Here is a 24,077-nt window from a genome sequence, read left to right as displayed (position 1 = left end):
GAGAATGTGAGCTAATGAAAGTGTAAAGCCTGTGTTCACTAGAGTATAAAATTCACATTTGGCCAGTACTGGCTGTGCAATCTGATATTATGAGCCCTGCTGCTGAGAGAGCAGGGGGTTGGAAATGGCAAAAAAAGAGAGAAAAAAATTCCAACAAGAGAGAGACACACTACGCCAGAGCACATTTTGTGAAATGATTTTGTTGTAATCAGTCTGGTTAAGTTGTTGCTATCGTAATTTTAACATTATCGTGTAATAAGTATGGCGAAAAGTCCAACTTCCTGGGGAAAAAAAAGGTCTGGAATTAACAAAAAAAAAAAGTCGCAGCCGGAAAAGAAATGTCATCCTGGTAGCGTTATTCAAAGAAAAGTGCAAGAGATTAACCAAATGCAAGGTACCGTACGCCGCCATCTTGTTTTTTTGTGCACACATAGAGAGAGCCGCCGTTAGCTCTGTTAAATGGAGGTTTGCTGCAGACAGAAACGAGGTCACAGACAGCGTAAGGACATGACGCAAACAAACCAAGAGGGTGAGAAAAAGGTCTAACCAGGACTTCTCTGGGTTTAAACAGCATAAAAAAAAAAAAAAAAAAAAAAAAAAAACAGATTAATCTGGAAATGAAACAAATCGGATATAAAATAAATAACTGCAAGCTTGTTTTGATCCATTTTAGCATCTTACTAAGTTGACAGCTCTACTGCTTTTTGACTACTTGCTCAGAAGCATAAAATAAAACTATTAAAACATAATAACTAACATTGTGTTCCGGATTAAAAGTCGGCAGTTGTGTTCTGGCAGTAAGAGGAGTCTTTTGTTGAGCTACTAGCTGCACTTCTTTCAGGTCAAAAGTTCAAGCACATTAACACTGGCTGACCTATTTTCTCTACTGAACTTCGGAAGGCATCTCTTTGTGTTTGGGTTTATCCACTTCTATCTACCCAGCTGGATAAGTCAGTGAATATTTTCCTTTTTAGAATAAAAACAAAAATGCCACTTTTTGTATTTAAATAAATTATAGACACCAAATCTGTGGATTCAGTGTATATATGTAGCGAAAGGTTAAAACGTTGCGATAACTGTAATATTTTCTTTAGTTCTTTCTGTGTATAGTTTTTTCACGAATATTGCATCTTAAATATGCATGAAATATTAATTTCCGAGATGGCTGCAAAAGCTTTTTATTAAAGATCAACCTTCTTAACCTATAATCACATGGACATAATTTTGTTCCATTATTGTTGCAAAGAAAGATCCTGCTTTCTAAATGGAAAAAAGAGTTACAGTACTCTAAATTTTTCGTTCAATTTTTCCTGTTCCTGTTTTTTTTTTTTTTTACAGATTTCTTTTTTAAAATGCAATTTTTTTTAGATTTTTATTTTCCAGATTGAGTTTATGAATTGGATTTTTTTTAAATGTACTAATGATCTTTACTTCTGGGCTTTACTCTAGAGTAAAGATACAGATTTTTCTGCACGAACATTAGAAACAACATTTTTATTCATCAAGAGCAAGCATTCGTATTGGGCCTGATTTCAAAAGAATGTGATCTGTGGAACACTAGAAACGACGCAATTCGTAAAACTCAATTTGAAAAAAGAGAAATTATAAATGCAAAATATATAAATCTAAAACCTTTAATGAAAATAAAAAAAATTCTGGAAAAAAAGGAAGAAAAAAAGGATAAACAAAGTTCTTCTCAGAACCTTTATATAAGGAAGAAGTTTTTCAAAATTTAATTTCTGGATTGCTTTGTTCCAAATTTCCATTTACAAAATGCAATATTTACAGAACAAAAATAACTCCAAAACTTAATGTATAAATATCACTACATACGAATTAGTCTAGATATTTATATGTTCTTCCCTTAAATAAACATACGGCTGCAGCCCCATTTTTATTAAACTAAATACAAGACGTCAATTTTTAAATGATCTACATGAAAATTGTTTTGTTCCTTTTGCTGCTAAATCTATCATCTTTACTGTTTACATTTAACCTCGGTTACAGGGGATATACAACAATCTAACAATATATTTGTCCCTAAAAAATTACACTTAAATATCAACCCTATGCAGCCCATCATTATGAATCACCATTAGTCCCCGCCAGCGTTTGCAGAGAAGATGAGAGGGCGGATAGGAGCGAAGGTCAAAAGTCACATGTTTGTCAGCATTAGAACATGATCCGTGCTGCGGGTGAGCCAGTCAAGCACCGTGATGAGCAAGGTTGGCAATTATCATCAGGCAAATGGAGGCCTACCTAAATGATTGCATGCTATTGTGTTTCTGCAGAACTTTGCAAAGACAGCGTGGAAAATATAAAGTGGCCATCACTGTGGATTAACTTTTATATTTCATTCAGACTTATATATGGGGAGGGAGGGGCATTGTCTCACCAGGTTCACTCAGAGTGTATGTAGGCCAGCATGTGCTGCGGAGTGCGGTGGCCCTTTAGCTATAGGCCAGCCTTGTTTTGAAGATGTCTAATTTTCTTTATTTTTGTCTGTAACATCTCTGCCTCTTATTTCCTTTATATAACCAGGTGAAGCTGTGTTTTTTTTTTCACTGCAGGCGTTCAGACCTGTTTACTTAGAGCTCCGTTCAGATTAGCATGAGGTGCAGCCTACTGTAAAGACCGCAGACAGGCTAAATAAAGTCATTAGATGTTAGGAAAAAACAGTCTGGATGGAATATCCATATTTTTTTCATCCCAAATGACTTCAAACCTTTTCAGGGATTCTGCAAAGAGTCACATCGAAAGACGATCCTATTATTTTGTATTTTACTCTTAATCCGGCAAAAATACTTCAAATACTGAAAGTATTATTCAGAAAAAACAAATACAAAAAGATATTATCCCTTAAAAATCGGTTTACTTAACAGTTAATCAGAGCTTCCATACAGTTGTATTAAATTTTCAGTTGTTAGCAGTTGTTGTTTTGACCCATTAAGAACCAGTGGCTGATATTTTATATCTTGTTTTTTTTTGTGTATAATGAGATGATGGGATTTAAAATTGTATTTTGGAAGTTAAAAGAATGCAGTGTTTTCCGTGTGAAAATTTTAAACATGTTTTATATAGAATTTAATAATTATCTTCTTTTTAGATCATAATTTACAGTAGAATCCTCCTTTGGTTTATGTAGACGAGACCGGTTGGTCATCGGGGGTCAATAAAGCAAAAAGAGAGACCAGAAAAGACAGAAAAGTGTCGTAGCTCAGAGGTTGACTTTAAAACTAAAACCCAGCATCATCTTGATAGTTCATCAGCGGCATTTTGGGGTTCTTGACCATTTGGATAGAGACTAAAAATAAATCCAAATCTCACTGTTTTATTTCCATTACCGTTTCTAATATTTAGATATTAAGATCAGACCTTTTAGTTGGTTGCTTTTTATGACGATTATTGCTTGTTTTTTGTTTTTTCCTATCTTTTATTCAAACTTTAGTCATAGAGCAAATGGTGATACGATCAAGTCTAAAACAGACAGTTTAACAGAAGCTGTAAACAACAAAAATCAAAATGAATAAATCAAGTAAACAAGATGATAGCTATTATTTACTGTTATTAAAAGACTAAGCTGATCAAAGAGAGAGATTTTTCTTTTTATATTATTTAATCTATATTAATTAGTTTAGCTTAAGAACCTCTTTTTAAGCGAGTCCTGGCCACGAGGCATCAAATGTTACATAACAATAAACAAAACACAATTTAAAAACAATTACAATTTAATCAAGTTGATCAGATTAATGAAGCACTCAGAATAAGGAACTTTGGAAATCCAATCGTTTAGATTAGATTGGTGAGGAAATACTGGAGGGTTTACATGTCGTAGAAGGAGAAAAAAGTCGAACTGATCACACGTTACAGTAGATGGTAGATAAATAATCATAATAACTATAAAAGGAAATAACCTTTTTTTTTTTCTAAATCAGGGGTTCCCAAACGTTTCAGCCTAAAACCAACGAGGTAAAAATGTAACAGATTCACGTCACCTAATAACTTCACTCAATTTCTATTCCTACATATAAAGCGATGTTATTACATAAATAAAAATATATATATTTTTAAATATTTAATTAATTAATTTTATTTTGATATTTTAATGCTTTCATTTGATTTCCTTTCTATGTTTTTATTTATTATTAAAGGAACTTTAAGAATTACAAATATGAAAATACATAAATAAAAAATGTTAAATTTAGTCATTGTGCATTTTATAATCGTATGTTGGTAATAAATATATACTTAATCTATTTATTATTTGTACAATACATGCATGTATTTTATAGTATATAGTCCTCCACATACCTTAGGAATAATTGTGACCCCCCACTTGGTGTCCAGGGACCCCTCAGGGGGTCCTGACCTTCACTTTGAGAGCCCCTGCTCTTAATAAATAGCAGGACTTGACTGGAATATTAAAAATGAACAATAACAACATATTAAAATATTAAAGTAATAAAAATAATAAAACATGAAGGTTGCTAGGGATTAAATAAAAAACATTAATGATATAAGCTAATTAATAGCTATAAACCTTCATTGAATATTTGTTTGTTTTGCTTTTATATAAAAAGAATTATAAAATGTCCTCAAGATTTTTATAACCGGAAAAAATCTCAAGAATTCTGGGAAACTGTTAAAGGAACGCATAAGCTGACGATGCTCTGACCTCCGGTTGGTTTTTTATATTTATTTGTATGATTGCAGCTTGTGAGGTTGCCGTGCGTTTGCATGTTACCTTGCATTAAAAGATATCTTCAAGGCAATAGAAAATAGAAATTGAAATACCAGAAGCATAAAAAAATTAAATCTGCATATATATATATATATATATATATATATATATATATATATATATATATATATATATATATATATATATATATATATATATATATATATATATATATATATATATATATATTATTTATTTATTTTTTCAGACTCCAAGTAAAGGTGTTTTCTGTGAGGTTGTCGCTCAGGGCTGGAGTGGAAAGTCAAAGAGAGGTCACGGTGATGAAGATGGCCAGAAAGAGAGAAGTTGTGTTCAACACGACCGCAGAGGGGAAAGATCCCACTCCACTGCAGAGAAATCAAACTCACCTCTGGATGTATTTTTGTAACATTGCTGCAGTGGGTTTTGGGAGGACTTAAAAGGGATGTGTGGAAAGAAGGTAATGCACATTCAGAGTGCGATGCGTGTTGCATTTCAGCTGCCAGACAGCCGCTCAGCCCTTTTTCCATCCCAGATTTAGGTCGAACGGCTACAGAAGTGTTTTTCTCCGAAACTCTGCCTCCAGGTTCTTTTCCCATCCCCGGCCTCGTTCAGGGAGACCTTCACACTCCATATCCATGTTCCCCTCCGGCCCTTAACCTTGTTTTGGACGAAATCAAAGACTCTACAGGTGAAAAACTTTAAAATTCACCTTTGGTATTCAGCTCCCAACTGTCATTGTGGAGAAGGAGTAAAGTGTCTGAGAAGTACAGGTATTCAATTGTGTGGAATGTGGTGTAAAATGAGCGGTGGCAGCTTAAACTTTCCGCCTATAAAATCCTCACATATGTTGGGATTTGCAAAACTGTCAGACCTGATTCCTCTGCAGAGTCAACCTCACTGATTTAAAGAGGGAAAAAAAAAGTTCTGTTGTAACTGATTAAAAAAAAAAAAACATTAATTGAACCACAAAGTGGCAAAAAATATAACGGCAATTTGTCACTGAAACATCCATAAGAGGAACAAAGTTTTTAGTTACGCATCATCAAATCAATTAGGAATGTTATTTAACTACAAAATGTCTCCCAAATGTATTTTTTATGTAAGAATATTAAATATTTGGCATAAATGTAATTAAATTCGAAAATGTCACTGCATTCTATATATTGCTCTTTATATTGTAATATTTGCTAAGAAAATCGATAAAATCTAAACATTTTTCACTGCAAAAATGACCTCAAAATGAGTAAAAATGTCTTAAATTAAGGTTATTTACCCTTAATTTGAGCAGGTAAATAAGATGATTTGATGGAATGAGTATTTTTACTCTTAAAATAAGGTATCTAGATATTATGCACTTGAAATAGGACAATGCAATTGTTTTTTTCTTATTTTAAGTGTAAATTGTCTTGTTCTGTTGGCAAAGTGTCTCACTTAAATCCTTAATTCAAGAAAAAATGCACTTATTTTAAGCAAAAATGACTTATTTAGATTTCATCTTTTTGCAGTGTTGTATTTTACTCACAAATGGTAAAATTCAGCCCATGTACATCCGCTGCACTGTTGAATAAAAATATCATTAGATTTTAAACAAATGTCACATATTGTTTCATACATCTAATTAATTATGTTTGCATTTTAACTCCTGGCCTAGATTCATATTCTTGGACTATTTGCTGGATTTTTTTTACACTTTTCTCTTCAATTTTCACATTAGATGTAGCGTTCCAGATTCATAGATGCAGAGAATTGATTCTGGGGTCAGCATGTCGTCCTGTGTTTCTTAAATTTGCGGCTCCAAGTGTCAGAGCGTGGGTTCCGCTCGCGGTTTTTTCCATCGGCTCCCAGTTTGTTCGGTAGACGGCACACTCGCTCCACATTAAAATCAGCAGAGTCCTAATGGCGGCTTTCGGTTATGACACAACCAAAAAGAAAGAATGCGTGTGTGTGTGGGTCAGACAAGCTGACCGAGCACTCACCTCTCCCCAAACACTTTTATTTATTTATTTCCACTGTGGATTAAAGAGCTTTTGTTAAGCTAACCTACATAACAGCTTGCTTGTGCAGCCAATGCGACAACAACGCATCACCTTGATACAGATACGATGAGAGATGCCTCAGAAATAAACACAATGGCTTCTCCGTCACTCATGTTGGCCCAGTTAGTTACTGGAAATCACACGGACACTTCATTAGACTCTTTTGAGTTTCTCCACTCAAGCACATTATGCTTTGCTGAGAAACTTGGGGCCTATTGAGAAGTAATTTACTTCCATATCATGAACTGAGGCCGTCAGAGACAATTAAATCTTCTTGTTTGTTTGTGCTGAACAGCGGTTCTCAGTCAGATTCGGTTTTCCTTATCATCGTTTTAAATGCACGGAGTGAATTTGGTTCCGTTATCGGTGCAGCATAGAACACCAATTTGTAAATGGAAATTAGAAAATATTACAATATAGAAATAATAGAAAAACTGAAAACTTCTCCATAAAAAAAAAAAGTTTTAAAAGTATCTTTGATTTCTTTCAAATAATTTTAAATTTCAAGCAAAATATTAATTTTTTATTTGTTTTTTTTATATTTCCTTCTTCAGATTTAGCTTTACGAACTGCATCCTTTTCCAATTGTGTAGGAATAAATTCTGCACTGGAAAAACGATCTAGAAATAAGTAAACATTTCTTAAATTAAGTGTATTTGTCATTAATTTCAGTAGGTAAATCAGATAGTTTGTCAATGGAATGAGTATTTTTACTCTTAAAATAAGATATTTAGATCATATGCAATGGAAATAAGACAATGCAACTTTGTTTTCTTATTTTAAGTGTAAATTGTCTTGTTCCATTGGCAAAATATCTGTTTTACCTCCTCAATCCAAGAATAACTGCACTTATTTTAAGAAAAAATTACTAATCTTTAGATTTTTCCAGTGTGGTAGCAGATTTTCCTATGGAGTAATAAGCATTTTGATTTGGCGAGGTGCGCCTCAACACTGCAAAAACGATCTTGAAATAACTTAAAATTTCTTAAATTAAGTGTATTCGCCCTTAATTTGAGTAGGTAAATGAGATAGTTTGCCAATGGAATGAGTCATTTTATTCTTAAAATAAGATAATTAGATAATATGCACTTGAAAAAAGACAATGCAATTGTGTTTTCTTATTTTAAGTGTAAATTGTCTTGTTCCATTGGCAAAATATCTCTTTTACCTCCTTAATTCAAGAACAAATGCACTTATTTGAAGAAAAAATTACTTATCTAGATTTCGATTTTTTTGCAGTGAATAGGAAGGGTTTCTATGGAGCTTGAAGTGCAAAATATCAAATCTGTAAATAAAAAAAAAAAATAAATAAATCTTCAAATAGTCTGCAAGCTCAGGGTCTTCCTGTGTGGAGTTTGCATGGTGAGTTTTTTTTAAATAGATGGTTCAAAGTTTCTTTTCTGGATTTTTATTTTTTTTTTTATTATTCTTTGTTTTCAGTAATAATCAAACAAAATTAACCGTAAGTAATAAAATCACAGATAAAACTTTTCAGCATTAAATGCCATGATTCCCATTATGCTCATCACTCTTTATATGATATGAAAACATTTATAAGATATGCAAAAAATAATAATTTCACAATAAATCAACTGCGTAATACTGCGAAATCACACAGTAAAACATATTAACATAAATTTATCTTCAGCTTAAAACTCTTTAGTTAAATCTGGATTTCTGGCTTCTTTAGTACAATGCCTAAAAGTCTGAGAAGTGAAAGCCGGACAGTTTCTGTTTCACTAAAACTGTAGCTATAGTCTTTGACGGCAAATTAATAAATGCGTTTTACAAACAGGTTTTACACGTATAAGAGCAATTTATTTGTACACCATGATAAATAAAACGCACAAGCAGTAGGTAGAGGTCGATTTATGTTTTTCGGAGGTATGTTTGAATATTCTGTAGGCATACACAGGATATGTTTTAATTAATCATCTTCAAAGTATTATTAATGATCTAAATCTTCAAAAACAATTTAATAATGTTTAAACTTTACTTCTCTAATACCTTTTTATTCAGGCTTTTTGTATTACTGCTAAAAGTTGTAATAAAGATTATAGATCTCAACCGAAATAAGTTAAGAGATTTAGTTTTACAATGTTTTTACTTGCTTCCTCTGCTGAATAATCATGTTCAAAATGAAATATATATATATATATATATATATATATATATATATATATATATATATATATATATATATATATATATATATATATATATATATATATATATATGTTTAAAGCTACTTTACATAATAATAATAAAAAAAGAAAAATGCTTATCTTCCTTTGATATTTTATTACTGCGTGTTAAATCGAGTTTTCCAGTTTCATTTTTTTCACATGCATACATTCGCATTGAGAGGCAGATGCATGTTGTACATGGATTATGCTCAAAGGTTCATAATTAGAGCATGAAAGCAAACAGCAGGGAATAAAAAAGACAAACAACAAATGTCTAAATGCTTCATCAGTCTGGGGGAGAGGACTACAGCCCATAATGATATCACGCCAACATGGTTTAAGGGATTGTGCCGTTTTTCCAGCTGGTCACATGAAGAGGTGAATGTTCCGGAACCTGTCTGGTTCATGGGCGCTGCCCTCTGAGGTATCACCCGTTTAAAGCTCTCAGGGGACAGAGACCGTTTACGCACGGGACACGAGGAGCACATGTCCTCTGTCCTCACATGTCCCCGCATCATGCTGAGGTCACGGGGAGGTTGGCGTGGAATATGATTGTCTCCTGTGGCATGTAATGTAGGACTCCTCTGGTTGATGGCTCTAATTTGAAACCGTCTCTCGGTGCCCTGCTGATGGCAGCAGTGTCAAGTCAAAGTCTGCATCTGAAAGCAGGACACTCACAGATTATTCTATCAGGGATTTCAGAAACTGGCTTTTCTGTTTCCTGGCTTGTAGCGTGTAAAAGTATTTTTATGGGATCAGGAACACAGGATTGTGTTTGTCGGAGAGAGCCGTGAATAAAATGGAGGAACGGCGTGAAAAACAGAGAACGGAGTCTTTCATGAGCACAGGTATGAAAAGGGCGAGAGAGTATGGGAGCGAAACACAGCTCAGCGTGGTCAGCGCGCCGCGGTCAGATTTAGTCGATCTTTCTCGAGGGCAGCGGCCATGATGAACTCGAGATGAACCCGCTTGTATCTGAGAGAGCTGAGCAGATCAGGGCTGTGATTGGACGAGGCTGCAGCTTCGTGTTTGGGAGATTATTGAAGCTAAGTTCAGACCATCATCAGCGCTCCAAAAACACCCCCCCTCCTCCATTTACGACGATTCAAAATGTTTTACAGCCCATTAAATTGACCTATAGTTTCCTATCATCAGAATACAGAGAGCAATTTTTTTTTCTTAGTAATATTTAGAACTTTATAACTATTTTTATTTTCACATCTAATCCTAATTAAAAGAAAAACACTTAAATTAATCATCCTTTATGCAACTGAAGAACGTTAAGTAATAATTAAGAATAAAGCTGGGAAAACATGTAACGGTTATAAATTTTTTATTAATAACTCTCTTTTAATTTAAAAAGATTGAAATCTTAATGTAAATATTACTACACACTGATGCCTAAAGTAACTCAAACAGAAATTATGAGAAGATATACTTTGGATTTTTTCTAAAAACAAAAGAAAAAAAGAGTATTTCTTTATTTTTTGGAAAACTTAAACAAAAGGTTTGTGTTAGAACAGAAGGAACATCTAATTTTTTTTTTTTTTTGTGATCCAGTTATTTGAAAAAAAAAAAACAACAGAAATTGTAAAGCTTAATAAATAAGTTTTACATACTTATTAAGTGAATTAATAAAGTAAATAACCAATATTTACCTTTTATATTGTCTAAATAATAATAAAAACACATTTTTTTTATCCATATATTTTATTGTATTTCATATTGCGTTCCATGCTTATATTTTATTTCACAGTTTACTAAATAATATTGATAAATCTGTTTTAATACATATATCTGTGTCAGTACAAGAGAAAATTATTATTGCTGTATTTAACTGTGTGAATAATAAATTATGTTGTATTTGTATAGTTTTAATAGTTATGTTTCAGTAATTTCTAAAACAAACTTATGAAAATCATTTATCGATAGTTAAAAATCCTCAGGCTGATTCTTCATATTATCAGGTCATATCAGGTTGCTCTGGCCTCTGGTTCACCCTGAGGTTTTGGGGATGTTTACCCCCTAAATCATGTTCTCACCCCTTCAGCTACCAGCATCCTCAGGGTTCAGAAAAAGTTGATGGATTTGCTGATATATAGTTTTAGGATCGTGCCGGCGACTAATGGAAGGTGGCGCAGACGATGGAGCCAGGCGGAGTGGAAACAGTGGCTCCCGCCTCCTGCCATACTAACCCCTGTCTGAACCGTCTATCCCACAGGCCCTTTCCTCGCCCCCTTACTGTCACGTGCTTTCTGACCATGGCTCCCATGGAGAGTCCACCCCCTCCCACCGCCTCTCAGCCTCTTTTTGGAGCGCTTTATTCTCAAATTGATAAACTTTATTTTTTTCCCTCTCTCGTGCCTCATTTCATATTCATTGCTGTATAACACAGACAATTTTTTTCATGATGAATGAGTGGACTAGATCAGATTAGATTAGATGAGCTTTATTGATCTCACAGCGGAGAAATTCACTCGTCACATATTGGCATAGAAGTCAAAGAAGGTGCAAACAAGGAGGAAAAATGTGCATTAAGAATAAACAATAAACAATATATATACAGTATATCCAGGTTTATACAGTATATCAAGATAAATAAGGATTAAGGTGCAAGTGTACCTGTATCGCACACAATGAAAAACAAAATAAAAATCAGAAATAAAGAAATAAGAAATAAAAAATAAAAATATGTACAATCCGGATGGCTTATATACAGGTGGATTTACTTTTATGTTAAAGTGTAGTAGGTAAGGAACAACGATGAGGTAGTGGTATGACTATTATATTCACATATATTGCACATTCAGCATATTGCACAGAATATTGCACAGTCAATAAATAAAAAACTATAATATAGCTGCACAGTGGTTTTTACAGGAGTTATTGTGGTTATAGTGCATTATTATAGAGTCTGGTGGCAGCAGGAATTAATTACCTGCAGTAGCGCTCCTTCTTACAGACAGGGTGTCTAAGTCTTTGACTAAAGACTGCTATTCCTCTTAATGGATCCAGATTCAGTCCAGAGGGCTAAAATGAACTTTCTTTAGGAATCAGAAGGAGGAACATTTCTTCAGACAGATGGTCTAAGCACCTCTGATAAGAAATCATGAAGTCAGTCTGGGATTAGAAGAAAAACTGTGATTCTAAATCCTTAGTAAAACACAAAAAAGCACTAAATAAAATAGTCTGTAGTTACATCCAACAGCTTAAACATTTATATTTTTTAGGATGTCACATATCTTGATCAAAAAAGTTTTATCAGACATGATGTGTGAGAACAATCTTCTCCCAGTTTGATGCTAAAACTCTTTTTATTTGAAAATCTGTATTTTTTTTTTTTTTTTAATTTACAGACATTCCCTAGTTGAACCTTCCAGAGTTGCTTCACTTTAGTGTGCGGTACATTGGAGCGCCTCACTTCAGATGATGAAAACTGACTGGGCTCACACTGCTCGTCAGCTTGATTTGTGTCACAAGAGTTTAATCGAAGTGAAAATTGGTGCTGCAGTGGTGTTCCCCGACCAGAGCCGGTGGGGGCGCTCTAGCCTCGATGTGGAGCAACTGCCGATTGGGCCTTTTAGGTCTGTTTCTCCTAAGCTGGGTTTTAGCTTGAGGCAACAGCTGGCACGAGTTTATGGAAGTAAGCCATTGGTTGGTGGGAGGAGGAGGGGGGGTTACACGCAATCCCCCCCCTTAACTCACCCCCCCCCCCTTGTGTTAATCTGGAATCTCTGACCCTTTAACGAAGCCACCAGTCACAGTTGGGGCATGCAGTGCAGATTGAGCACAAAAAGTTACAGCAGCGGACAAGAATAAAGCTTCTTAAAACTTCCCTTACTTGGATCTCTCCATCATTGATTGCTATTCAAAGATTCTTAAAGAAAAATATAATTAATTGCCCTATGACATCTGACCAGTTAACCAAATTATACAGACTTGAGTGCGTGTTTTGCATCAGAGTAGATGGGGAACCTGTTTCTTTTTTACAGGAGTGTGGTGAGTAGTTAAACATTGAAGTTAAACCCATAAAACATTTCAGAGTTAAGAGTTAAATATTTTATTGCAAATGTTGTTAAGGACATGTCTATCAGGGAACAAATCCTTTGGTAAATTATTCATACTGTTATTTTGATTTCATTTGGCAAATAGATTTATTTTAGTTCAGTTTATATATATATATATATATATATATATATATATATATATGTATTGTGGGGTCAGTCAAACAGAACCAAGCAGATGAAGCTAATATATCGAGAAACAGCAGAGGGAACATAACGTTATGGGTTGATCAAAAAATGCTGCGGAATTGGAGAATAAAATGAAAGGGGTTCCTCTGTCCTCCAGCAGTTTAAGCCTATAGCAGCATAATTATAGAGATAGCTAAGATAACCTTAGCCAGTCTAACTATAAGCTTTAAAAAATGAAAGTTTCAAGCCCTGAAAGTAGACAGAGTTTCTGCCTCATGGAGAGGATAACATCCAATGTATTCCAAGTGTCTTGAGTGGGTAGTGTCCATAATTTACTCGAAACAAAGTCATTTAGAATGTTTTTAGAGCATAAACAGTAGTGTATAGGATTTCCTAAAAGCGCGTTCACGAGTCTACGGAAACTGCGGCAGACCAAACCAGATGAAAGTGCGCATTCAGCGTCTGCTCTGCCGATAATGCAAGCGTAGAAGAAGAAATGTGCTGTTTACCTGTGCAAAGAAAGAAACAACGAAAGAAAAATGTCTGAGGACTTCAGTGTTGAGGACGAGCATGAGTTCTTTGCTGAGCTTACCACAAAAAATCTTGATAAAGGGGAGATGGCACAGCTATGAATAAGCATTCTGTTATAAACGGAGCACAGAACTACAGCCGTAAGAATAAATGTAACAGTTTTCAGAGATGAGCGCACAGCTTCAGTTAATCCAGCTAGCAACCATCAATCAGGGCCAATCTCTGGGCGTAGTGATGGACCCAGACCTGAACCCTCAAAGGCTCATAAAGACAGAAACAAAGTCGGCCTTCTGTCACCAAAACAACATCTCCAGGATTAAAGAACAATGTCTCAGCAGGATCTTGGAAAACTAATTCCTGCTTCGTTCGTCTTTAGTAGAATTGATCCATGCAGTGGTGTCTTCATAGGTCTGCCTAAAGACTGGATCAAACAGCTGCAGGTGATCCAGAGTGTCAGGCTCTCTCTAGTTCTTCTCTGACACCTTGGTATTTCTCCAGTTTCTTGTGTTTGTTCCCGATATTCCGCCACCATTTAGTCTGTTGGTGTCTTGAAGTCCCACAGGATCTTAGCTTTGTCATTCTCCACCACATTGAAAGGTGGCTTCTTTTTTGACCTGGGGATCAATTTGTATTTCTGTTCACTTTACCAGCCACTTGGTTATGATGTTCCATGTATTCCTTTACTGCCAGTATCTTACACCCTCCTTCGAGATACTGGGTTGTTTCTGGGGCCTCTTTGCAATGCCTGAACCTGGGATCTCACCTGCTTTGGTAGATCTGGGTCTCTATTGCTCTAGTGATCAATGCTTGTTCCTGTGCTGCTATGATCAGTGCTTCTGTGTAGTCCTTCAGCCCGGCGCTCTCTACCTATTGGTAGGATTTGGTCTTGTCAACACTTTCAGCTATATATCAGTGGTCCATCCCATGCAGGGTTTTTTCCCCCATTATGGTTCCTCCAGTTCATTCCTTTCAATCTTCCAAAGTCTGAGACTTTCACTGAGAGCATATGCATCCTTCTACATTCTGAACATTAGTCATGTTTTCACAAAATCAGTAAAATAAGTGCATTCTTTGATTGAGGAGGTAACAGAGACATTTTGCCAATAGAACAAGACAATTTACACTTAAAATAAGAAAACTCAATTGCATTTTCTTATTTCTAGTGGATATTATCTAATTATCTTATTTTAAGAGTAAAAACACTCATTCCATTGGCAAACTATCGTATTTACCTACTCAAATCAAGGGTAAATACACTTAATTTAGGAATATTTTACTTATTTCTAGATCGTTTTTCCAGTGTACGTTCCTCTGTTACATTCCTCTGTGGAGAACAGTCTTTTTAATGGTGTTAGTTTTTCTACTTGTAAAGTGAAATTACCAACACTAGCATATATTGTGAGGTAAGTGTGTTTACTTGCATTTGCGAATTTAAAATTAGTTCTATAACTGATAATTAATTAATTAATAACTTTTGTAGTTGTACTAATATTTCTGTATTTGCATTTGACCAGATTAAATCAGGGAACTAGTAACCTGACTCATTGCTTCTGGTGTCATAAAGGCGACATATCTTTTAATTGTAGAAATGCCATTCCCGATTTTTGCCACTTTCTCAAGGTTAATTTATGATCAATGAAATTCCTTAAAAGTTTAACGTGATGTACCTGATTTATTTTCAAAATCAATCTAGGATTTTTACTCATTGATTAGTTTGACTAATGTATTATACTGTTTTTTTTTTGTAATCTTAAAAAAAACAAGTATTATTTTTCGGCCCAACCCATAGGAAAGCAAAATCCAAGAAGAGATCTCGTTGTTGTTTCTTTCATTTCTCCTAGACACAAATGAGCTATTTTTGATACTAAGGTGAGACCAAAGGTTTTTTCTCCTGCTTCTCAAATTCAACTCAGGAGAAACAATCACATATAATCTCATGTTTGATCAAAACAAGAGATCTCTATATGATCTGAAATATGTCTAATTTCAGCCTCCTAAACATGAGACCATGAGATCAAAGAAAGAACTCAAAGAAAACTCAGCTATGACTCCCAAGATCTCATTATTCTTCTCAAATATGTCTCGGTTTTCTCACAGTGACCTCAGAATAAACAACCAGAGTGTGTCTTACTCTGATCAAAAGAAGAGATCTCTAAATGATATTAAATAAGTCTCATTTAATTCTCCCGTACATGGATAAGAGAAGCTCCATGAAATCTCATAAATAGAGTTACTTGCATGAGTATTTTGATTTTACATACTACATACTACATTTCAAATTCTGCATTGTAATTATTGTATTATATTACTGTAAGTTCATTACCTTGTAACTTACAAGAAAACAAGACAGAAAATAATGCACTTTTAAATTCCAAGTTTTCCAATTTATTAATAAAATAATAAAAATCAACATAACTAGACAACCAACCGTTTCAGTATTATATTTAGAGATTAATGCAAATTCTTTAAGGATGCATGTACTGTACAGAAATCATACAGAAAAAAGAAAAAAAAATGTGGTTAAGAAACATGAATCCTCAGTGCACATACAGTGAGAATGAACTATATTTCAAATAATTTGTAAGTAAGGTAGTAATAATGGAAATAAAATATTCACTGGGCCAAAGACGAGAGCGGGATGGGTCGGACGTCTAGAGCAGCTGATTGGAGGTTTGAATTTCAAACTGACACTTTGAGCGGGACAGTCCAGTCGGGACCAATTAGGTCTGCAGTCTCTGAAGTGGCACCTGTTGACATTGTGCAGTGGAAGTTGTCTGGAGTGAAGGTAAGTTTTAAACTTCTTACATATAAGTTAGTTTTGTAACCGTCGACAGCATTATACATTGATAACTTGATAAAAATGCACGGATATCAGTAGTCAATTTATTTTAATTTTGGGCGGTGAATTTTGAACGACCATGCAGTCTCAAATCAAGCTAGCTACTAACATTACAAGTAGCATGGTTTCCTTTGATTTTTAGCAGACTTGGAAGTTGGTATCAATGTTGTGTTTGTGAAAATGTCCATATAAATTAACCTTTTAAGTAAGAGCGCCCACTGTACAAAGGGCTGCGTGAGATGCTTGCTGCATAGACGATCATTAGGAAGCTAGTAAGCTAACATGTAGCATACCAAAATGATGCTAACCACACAAACAAGGTGTCATATGAAAATAGAGACTCTGCTGCGTCACCAGTTTTCTGTCTTTTTGCCACGCACTCCCGCCACGCCATGTATTTGATTTTTCACGCTGAAAAAAATATAATACATTTCTCTGTTCTGTATAAAAGCTTGTGACCATGGTGAAGTCAGTTTCAGGTTGGATATTCGACACCGCTGAATCTACTGTACGCGACTACAGTATGTCTGACTAATCAACCTGAAACTAACTTCACCATGGTCATTAACAGCGGTGACGGTAAGAAAGCCGGTGAATCAGATCAATAAGACGTCAGTTTATGATTGGTTCACAGCGGTTACGTTCAACAGCACAAGACATCTAGAAGTAGAGTCTTTTATTGATGAGTAAAGACAGTTTAGTTATTTGAGGAAACATGATCTGAAGAAGACATGTTTAGTTTAATAAACCCAATATGGACTGACTATATATATACGTAAATGTATGTATATGTAGTGTTTGTAATTTTCACTGTTGCTGCACTTTGCATGAAATCATATTTCTTATCTTGTATGTGATATATGAAAGCATTAGATTGCTAACATCATGCTTTTTAAACTGCCGTTTACAGAATGACATCTGGTTCCAACTCAAAAAGACAGAGGTTACCTTCAACCAAAATGAAAGATCATGTACAGCTGGGAACTGAAGAGGAAGAGGAGGCAGCTGGTGAGTTATTGTTAATTTATTTACTGTTATTTTTTACTTTTAACTTATCAATTGGTAATTAAAGGAAAGTATAAGTAGAATAGCTGATTTTTAAAGATCCCCTACATGCTAAACTGTATACAGTATAAACTACTTGAATAATAATTTGAGTCTACTATGGTCTTTCCACAGAAACATTAAATTGTCTTGTTAGAAATCCTTAAAATTGTATCAGCACCTTTTCACACTTTAAAAATTGCACAATCAATTAATATATATATTTAATATATAATAATATATATTTAGCTGCTAGACTCAAGATGTGTCTTAATTCACTGTCAAGCAGCAGCGGCACCAGAAAATTATTATTGGGGGGGGAATGGCCACAACAAGTACCAACAAATAAATAATACTATAATAGATATAGATTTACTGTTCCCGGGCTAATACACTACATATTGTGAAATGCACATTACTAAATGTTTATCATATGATAAGCACATACATCAACACTTCTTTTATCCTTTTTGTTTTTCAGAGCCAGAAGACATCAGAGTGGCTCGAGGATTTCTTAAAAATGTTGCTCTGTACCAGGAGAGCTCTGCAGCCTTGATCCACCCGTCACAGAAGGCTCTTCAGGAGCTCTTTCCCAATAGTGGCTTGTTCCTGTCATCCTTCAAGCTTGCCTCCATAATGCACCAATGTGACCATGACAGCCTTCGACTTTTCCATCTCCTTTTTGAACACTTCTTATCCCGCAGAGGAGTGCACCAATGCAGTGGCTTTCGGACGACATGGCAAGATACCAGAGGGGAAGCAGCTGCTTGACCAAAGCAAAGTTGATGGAATTCTGAGTGAGTAGTTTTTCTGGTGTAATGACTGCAATGTTCTAGCTACTTTCTAGCATTTTGCTTTCTTGATTTGTTGTACACTAGTTACTTGATTGTTGTTGTTTTTTTTGAGTAAATATATTTTTAATATGATTAGATTATGAAAGTCTACAGTGGCCGACAAGGGTCAAACGGACAGCAACGACCCAATACGTCTTAGTTTGAGAAAACAGCTTCAAGTACAGAAACGAAGCAAAATCACAAAATCAAACACAAGTCTAAACGAGGTACAAAACGAGGAACGTGTTGCAAATGAAAAAACGCATCATCAAAAATGCATCACCATCAAACGCACTGCAAATGGAGAAACGATCTGTAAACCGAGAAAAGATCTGCAAACGAAAAATGCTGCATGCTCCAAACCTGCAGGGGGAGCCCTCAGCGTAACAGCTCAATAGAGAGACACACGGGATGGAGAGAGACAGAACAGCTGACTAAATCACAACGGTGTATGAAAATAGCAGGAATAGCAGGAACCGCTTATAGTGATCACGGATATAGTAATCAGCTGCTTTAGGATCCAGAGGACAGAATCATTTCTATACAAATGCTGTTTAAATAATTTGGTTATAGTGATCAAGAAATCCACTTATAGTTTCATTTTTGGGAATTTTATGAATGAAAACATGCAAAAACTATTTTAAAACTACGTGTATTTAATTTTTTACTCGCAGCAGGACATAGTGCAGCTGTCCCATCCAGAGCTGAGGAATGCAGTTCACATTTTAAAGGTCTCCTGCATGTTGGTTTTAAAAACTTTGACCTTTTACATGGTTTTGAAAAAGAAGTGAACCTGGTGTTAGGCAAAAGTAATTAAACTTGCATGATGCTTCTCAAAAGAAGCATTTGAAACGACTGAGTTTAAAATCAGAATAAAATTCAGTCAATGCTGAAGCTGTCTATTTCCATTTTTCTCATTGAAAAACGATACGAATGGCATTTAGATGATGTTCTGCATAAAAAATTAAGTGAAACAATAAAAATTCAGTTATAGTAATCAACTGCTTATTGTGATCATATTGACTCCAGACCAACGTGATCACTATAAGCGGTTTTCACTGTACAGCAGGAACGGTAATATGACTTTTACTTGATTTTATATATATGTTTATATATGTTTTCATGTAGATTAGCCTGCTTGATATAGGTATGGGAGACTGTGAAAAGAGGGCTTTTTAATGTATTTTTAAAGCGGGTGTTTTATATCAAGTAGGCTAATCTACATGCAAACATGTATATACATATATATATAAAATCAAGTAAAAGTCACATTACCGTTCCTGCTGTATTTTCATACACTGTTGTGATTTAGTCAGCTGTTCTGTCTCTCTCCATCCCGTGTATCTCTCTATTGAGCTGTTACGCTGAGGGCTCCCCCTGCAGGTTTGGAGCATGCAGCGTTTTTCGTTTGCTGATCGTTTGTCGGTTTACAGATCGTTTCTCCATTTGCAGTGTACCTGTTAGAAGTTAAAGTTTTGTACCTCGTTTAGACTTGTGTTTGAGTTTGTGATTTTGCATCGTTTCTGTACTTGAAGCTGTTTTCTCAAACTGAGACGTATTGGGCCGTTGCTGTCCGTTTGACCCTTGTCGGCCATCGTAAAAGTCAAATAAGAAATTGAATGATACTGAATGTAGCTCCTGGTGTGTTGAGAGATGCAAAGGAAGGCTAAGATGGATATAAACAGTCCTTTATTTTAACCCTTTGATACACTGGCACTGCAAACCCATTCTAATGCACAAGATGGACCAAAAATTACCTGTACTTGTGTCATGCATAGCTGAGTGTTTCTTTGCCATATCTTTTAAAATCAATTTATTTCATCATTTAATATTCCTAATATTAAATGTTTTCTTTGCCACTAGTCATTATTTCCTCTTATGTTAATAATCAAAAACATTATACACTTAGATGGAACCATTGCTATATAGAAATGTCATTTTACAGATAGTTGAATGAACATAATAATGTATTAAAATATGCTAGGAAAATATCAAACTAATTTAAGTCTCTTTTCTCCGTTTTTTTTTTTTTTTTTTTTTTTTTGCAGCCTATGTGAGGCGGTGCGCAACGATGGAGAACTGGAAACCAGTAGAGGAGGCCAAGCTTAAAAAGGCCCTCATAAATAAATGCTGTCACAGGTCAGTACAGTGACTGGCTTTACAGGCATAATGTTTACAACAGCCCCTTGTTCACCAGTGTGCCCTCTTGTTCAGCAATTGTGAATTTTTTCACCGTTTATTGACATGTTGTTACACCAGTGGTTGTCAATTGGGATAATGTGATTGCTGTCACTTTTACAATGTATGGCCTGGTTCACTCTTGTAAAATGGTATGCACACTGGTATGCGTGTTGAATTAATGCAAAATAAATGATGCTGCAGTTCATTCACAGTTGTTTCTTATTTCTTCCATTTTAATCTTAATTTTCTCTTACCTTAGTCTCAAAGTCGTTCTGACATTATCTCAGTTTTTCTCCTAAGGGGAGGGGTTTAGGAGCAATAATTCAGATTGAGGTGATCTCAAGAAGAGAAGCAATTGAACTCCATCTTACAACTCTTTAGTGCTCCTCCTGGCTTTTTAGGAGCAATAAGTAAGACATGAATGAGATCATAAAGATGGAATCCTGAGATCTCCTATGATCTCAGTTTTTCTCCAAGGTGTGATTTAGGAGCAATAATTCAGATTGAGGTGATCTCAAGAAGACAGGCAATTGAGATCTGTATTTTAACTCTTTAGTGCTCCAACCGGCTTTTTAGGAGCAATAAGCAAGACATGAATGAAATAAAAAAGATGCAATGATGAGATCTTATCTATGACTATCATTTCTCCTACAAGTCTCAAAAAGTCATTCTCACAATATCTCAATTTTGCTCCTAAGGGGGGGTTTAGGAGCAATAATTCAGATTGAGGTGATCTCAAAAAGATACACAATTCAGATTGAAGAAATCTCATAAAGATATTCAATTGAGATCTCCGTACTGTCTTGAGAGATCAAGAAAAGACTATCCTGAGCAAAAAAGTTTTCCTCTGGGAATGAATCTCAGATTATAATTCCATTTGAATAATCCTGCTGAATTCATCTATAGTAACTGCCAATGGATATACAACTGAGTGACCTGCATACATTATAACTTTTGTTTTGCTTAATATTAATGCTGAATCATTGGTAAAAAAAAATGCTTTGTAATATAGACTAATGCAATTTCCCTGAGGTACTCCATGTTTCTTTTTAAGCATTAAAAAAGCCACTAAAAAACTCTGTGTTCTATCTGATAAATAACTTTCAATCTATCTAAGAAATAAAACAGTGATATAGTCTTTTACATTCCAGTTTCAGAAACAAATTATGAGTATAATGTCTAATGCCATAAATGTCCTTATGTTTTATTATTCTCGAATTCTCTGAACCAGTCATCAGGCCTAAATCAGGACTAAGTAGCCTCGTGAGACCATCCTGATCTCGCGAGCTTTCAAGGTTTCACTCGCTAATCAGTCTGGAGACTCTCCGTTGAAGAAAATTTGGAGCCGTTCACCAAACGAACGTCCAATCAGCGTTGGCTTTGAGGCGGGTTGAGGTGTGACGCAACGAGAAGCGCGACAGTTTAGTCTAAAGAACATGGCGGCTTCAGCCGATGAAACTAGCGTTAGCGTGGCTATCGAGCAAGTTTTATCTGAATTACAGAGTATTTCTTCACTGAAAGAAGAGCAAAACACTGCTCTGGAGGCTTTTCTCAGAGGAAAAGATGTTTTTGCTCTTCTCCCGACTGGTTTCAACAAGAGTAGCCTGGCTTGTGGTTGTGTTTTCGTCATCACTCTGTTAGTACGTCATATGCTTTGTTGATCTGATTGGTTTATTTGGCCCGTCTATCACCAACATAGGCCAATCAGCTAACCAGTGTTTTCGCCCCTTCCCAAAATTACTTCAACGGAAGGTTTCCAGATGGATATGCGGAGCAAATCCATCTGGCCGAGTCAGTTAAAAAGTAAGAGCTATAAAGGTGGAATGCCCTTTTCTGTAACCATGCTGAAAATGAAAGATCTTTTGGAGTAATCATCGATCCATGCATCTATCCATCATCTAAATCCACCCTTTATCTTTCGGGCTAAAATACATCTACAGTGGAAATTTGTTTGTTCCATATTAATTCTAACATATAAACTTTGTAAAATGTGAAATTTAGTGAAAAATATTGGAAAAAGATAGCTTTTTGAAGACAAAGAAAGGAGCATAACTATAGAATTTATTACAAATGTAAAATCATAAAAAGGTTTTTGAACTATTTGCGGTTGCAAATTTCATAAAAGAAGTGACCTTCCTTTCCCAATGTCAGAGTTAAAACACTGATATTTAAAAAGCTTTTTCAGGGATTTCTTTGGTACAAACACTTTTCTTTTTCTGCCGCTTCTGGTACTTTTTTCCTTGCTTACATTTGTCCAAGATAAATAATAGATACATGCAATCGGACAAATGGAAAAAAAAAAGCAAGAAAAAACTCTTCTCGGGACATTTCTACGACTGTATTTTTAGCCAGCTTTTATTTCCAAACATTATTTACTCTTCTAGAGTTTGTGCAGCCATCATAGAGATGGAGGGAGAAAGTGTTTTGAAATCACCTCTGTGTACCTTCCATTAGCTGGACATGATTTTTCCCTACATCCAGAGTATTTATTTTCCTGCCAGCCTTTTTTATTTTTTCTCAGACTACTATCTGTTACTTTTATTTCAGGTCTTTGGTCGGATGGCAGATGGAGGCATCGGTACAAGCATCTCATAAATAAATTATGCCATGAAACATCGATTGCACGTCTTTTTAAACGGTTCAAGAAACAGTAAAATGGAAAGATTTAAATTTGTGACAGTGAATCCAGTCAAGCCAGGAATAGAACAACTCAGAGAACATGCAGAGATGCCTGTTCTACATCTTTTACTGAACAAGACTCTAAAAATTAAATGTTAAATTTTATTAAAACCAAGATGCACACTGCAAAAACCATCTAGAAATAATTAAACATTTCTTAAATTTTGTGTATTTACCTTTAATTTGAGTTGGTAAAAAAGATTTGCCGATGGAATGAGTATTTTCTACTGTTAAAATAAGATAATTAGATATTTTGCTCTTGATATAAGAGATTGTGGGGTTGTTTTTTTTATTTTATTGGCAAAATGTCTCACTTACCTCCTCAATTCAAGAGAAAATGCACCTATTTTAAGAAGAAATTGCTTCTATATTGCCAGAAGTATTTGCTCACCCATCCAAATTATTGGAACCAGGTGTTCCAGTCACTTCCATGGCCACAGATGTATAAAATCAAGAACCTGGTCATGCAGACTGTTGTTACAAACATTTTTGAAAGAAAGGGTCACTCTGGAGCTCAGTGAATTCCAGTGTGGATATGTGATGGGATGCCACCTCTGTTGTCTTATATCCTAAATGTTGCACAATCAACTGTCAGCGGTATCATCAGAAAGTTTTTGGGAAGGACAGCAACTAGGCCACAAAGTATTAGGCCACATAAACTGACAGGACAGGGTCAGTGGATGCTTAAGCTAGTAGTGAGGTCACCAACTTTCTGCACTGCAAAAACCATCTAGACTTAAGTAAAAAAATTCTTAAACTGAGTATATTTGCCCTTAATTTGAGTACATAAATAAGATGATTTGCCAATGGAACTAGTATTTGTACTCTTAAA

At 35.1% G+C, this 24,077-nt stretch overlaps 3 long non-coding RNA genes across 3 annotated transcripts; all 3 read left to right on the top strand.

Moving 5' to 3' along the window:
• Positions 1-24,077, top strand: LOC119782101. Its single transcript, XR_005280636.1, has 3 exons — positions 1-394; positions 4,950-5,411; positions 23,114-24,077. It is a non-coding gene; the product is annotated as an uncharacterized LOC119782101 (long non-coding RNA).
• Positions 16,250-18,234, top strand: LOC119782099. Its single transcript, XR_005280634.1, has 3 exons — positions 16,250-16,454; positions 17,419-17,516; positions 18,034-18,234. It is a non-coding gene; the product is annotated as an uncharacterized LOC119782099 (long non-coding RNA).
• Positions 18,243-20,771, top strand: LOC119782100. Its single transcript, XR_005280635.1, has 2 exons — positions 18,243-18,349; positions 20,434-20,771. It is a non-coding gene; the product is annotated as an uncharacterized LOC119782100 (long non-coding RNA).

This window comes from Cyprinodon tularosa, unplaced genomic scaffold, assembly GCF_016077235.1.
Source record: "Cyprinodon tularosa strain WSP-4 unplaced genomic scaffold, ASM1607723v1 ctg189, whole genome shotgun sequence".
Taxonomy (NCBI): Eukaryota; Metazoa; Chordata; class Actinopteri; order Cyprinodontiformes; family Cyprinodontidae; genus Cyprinodon; species Cyprinodon tularosa.
This window is presented reverse-complemented; position numbering and strand designations above follow the sequence as displayed.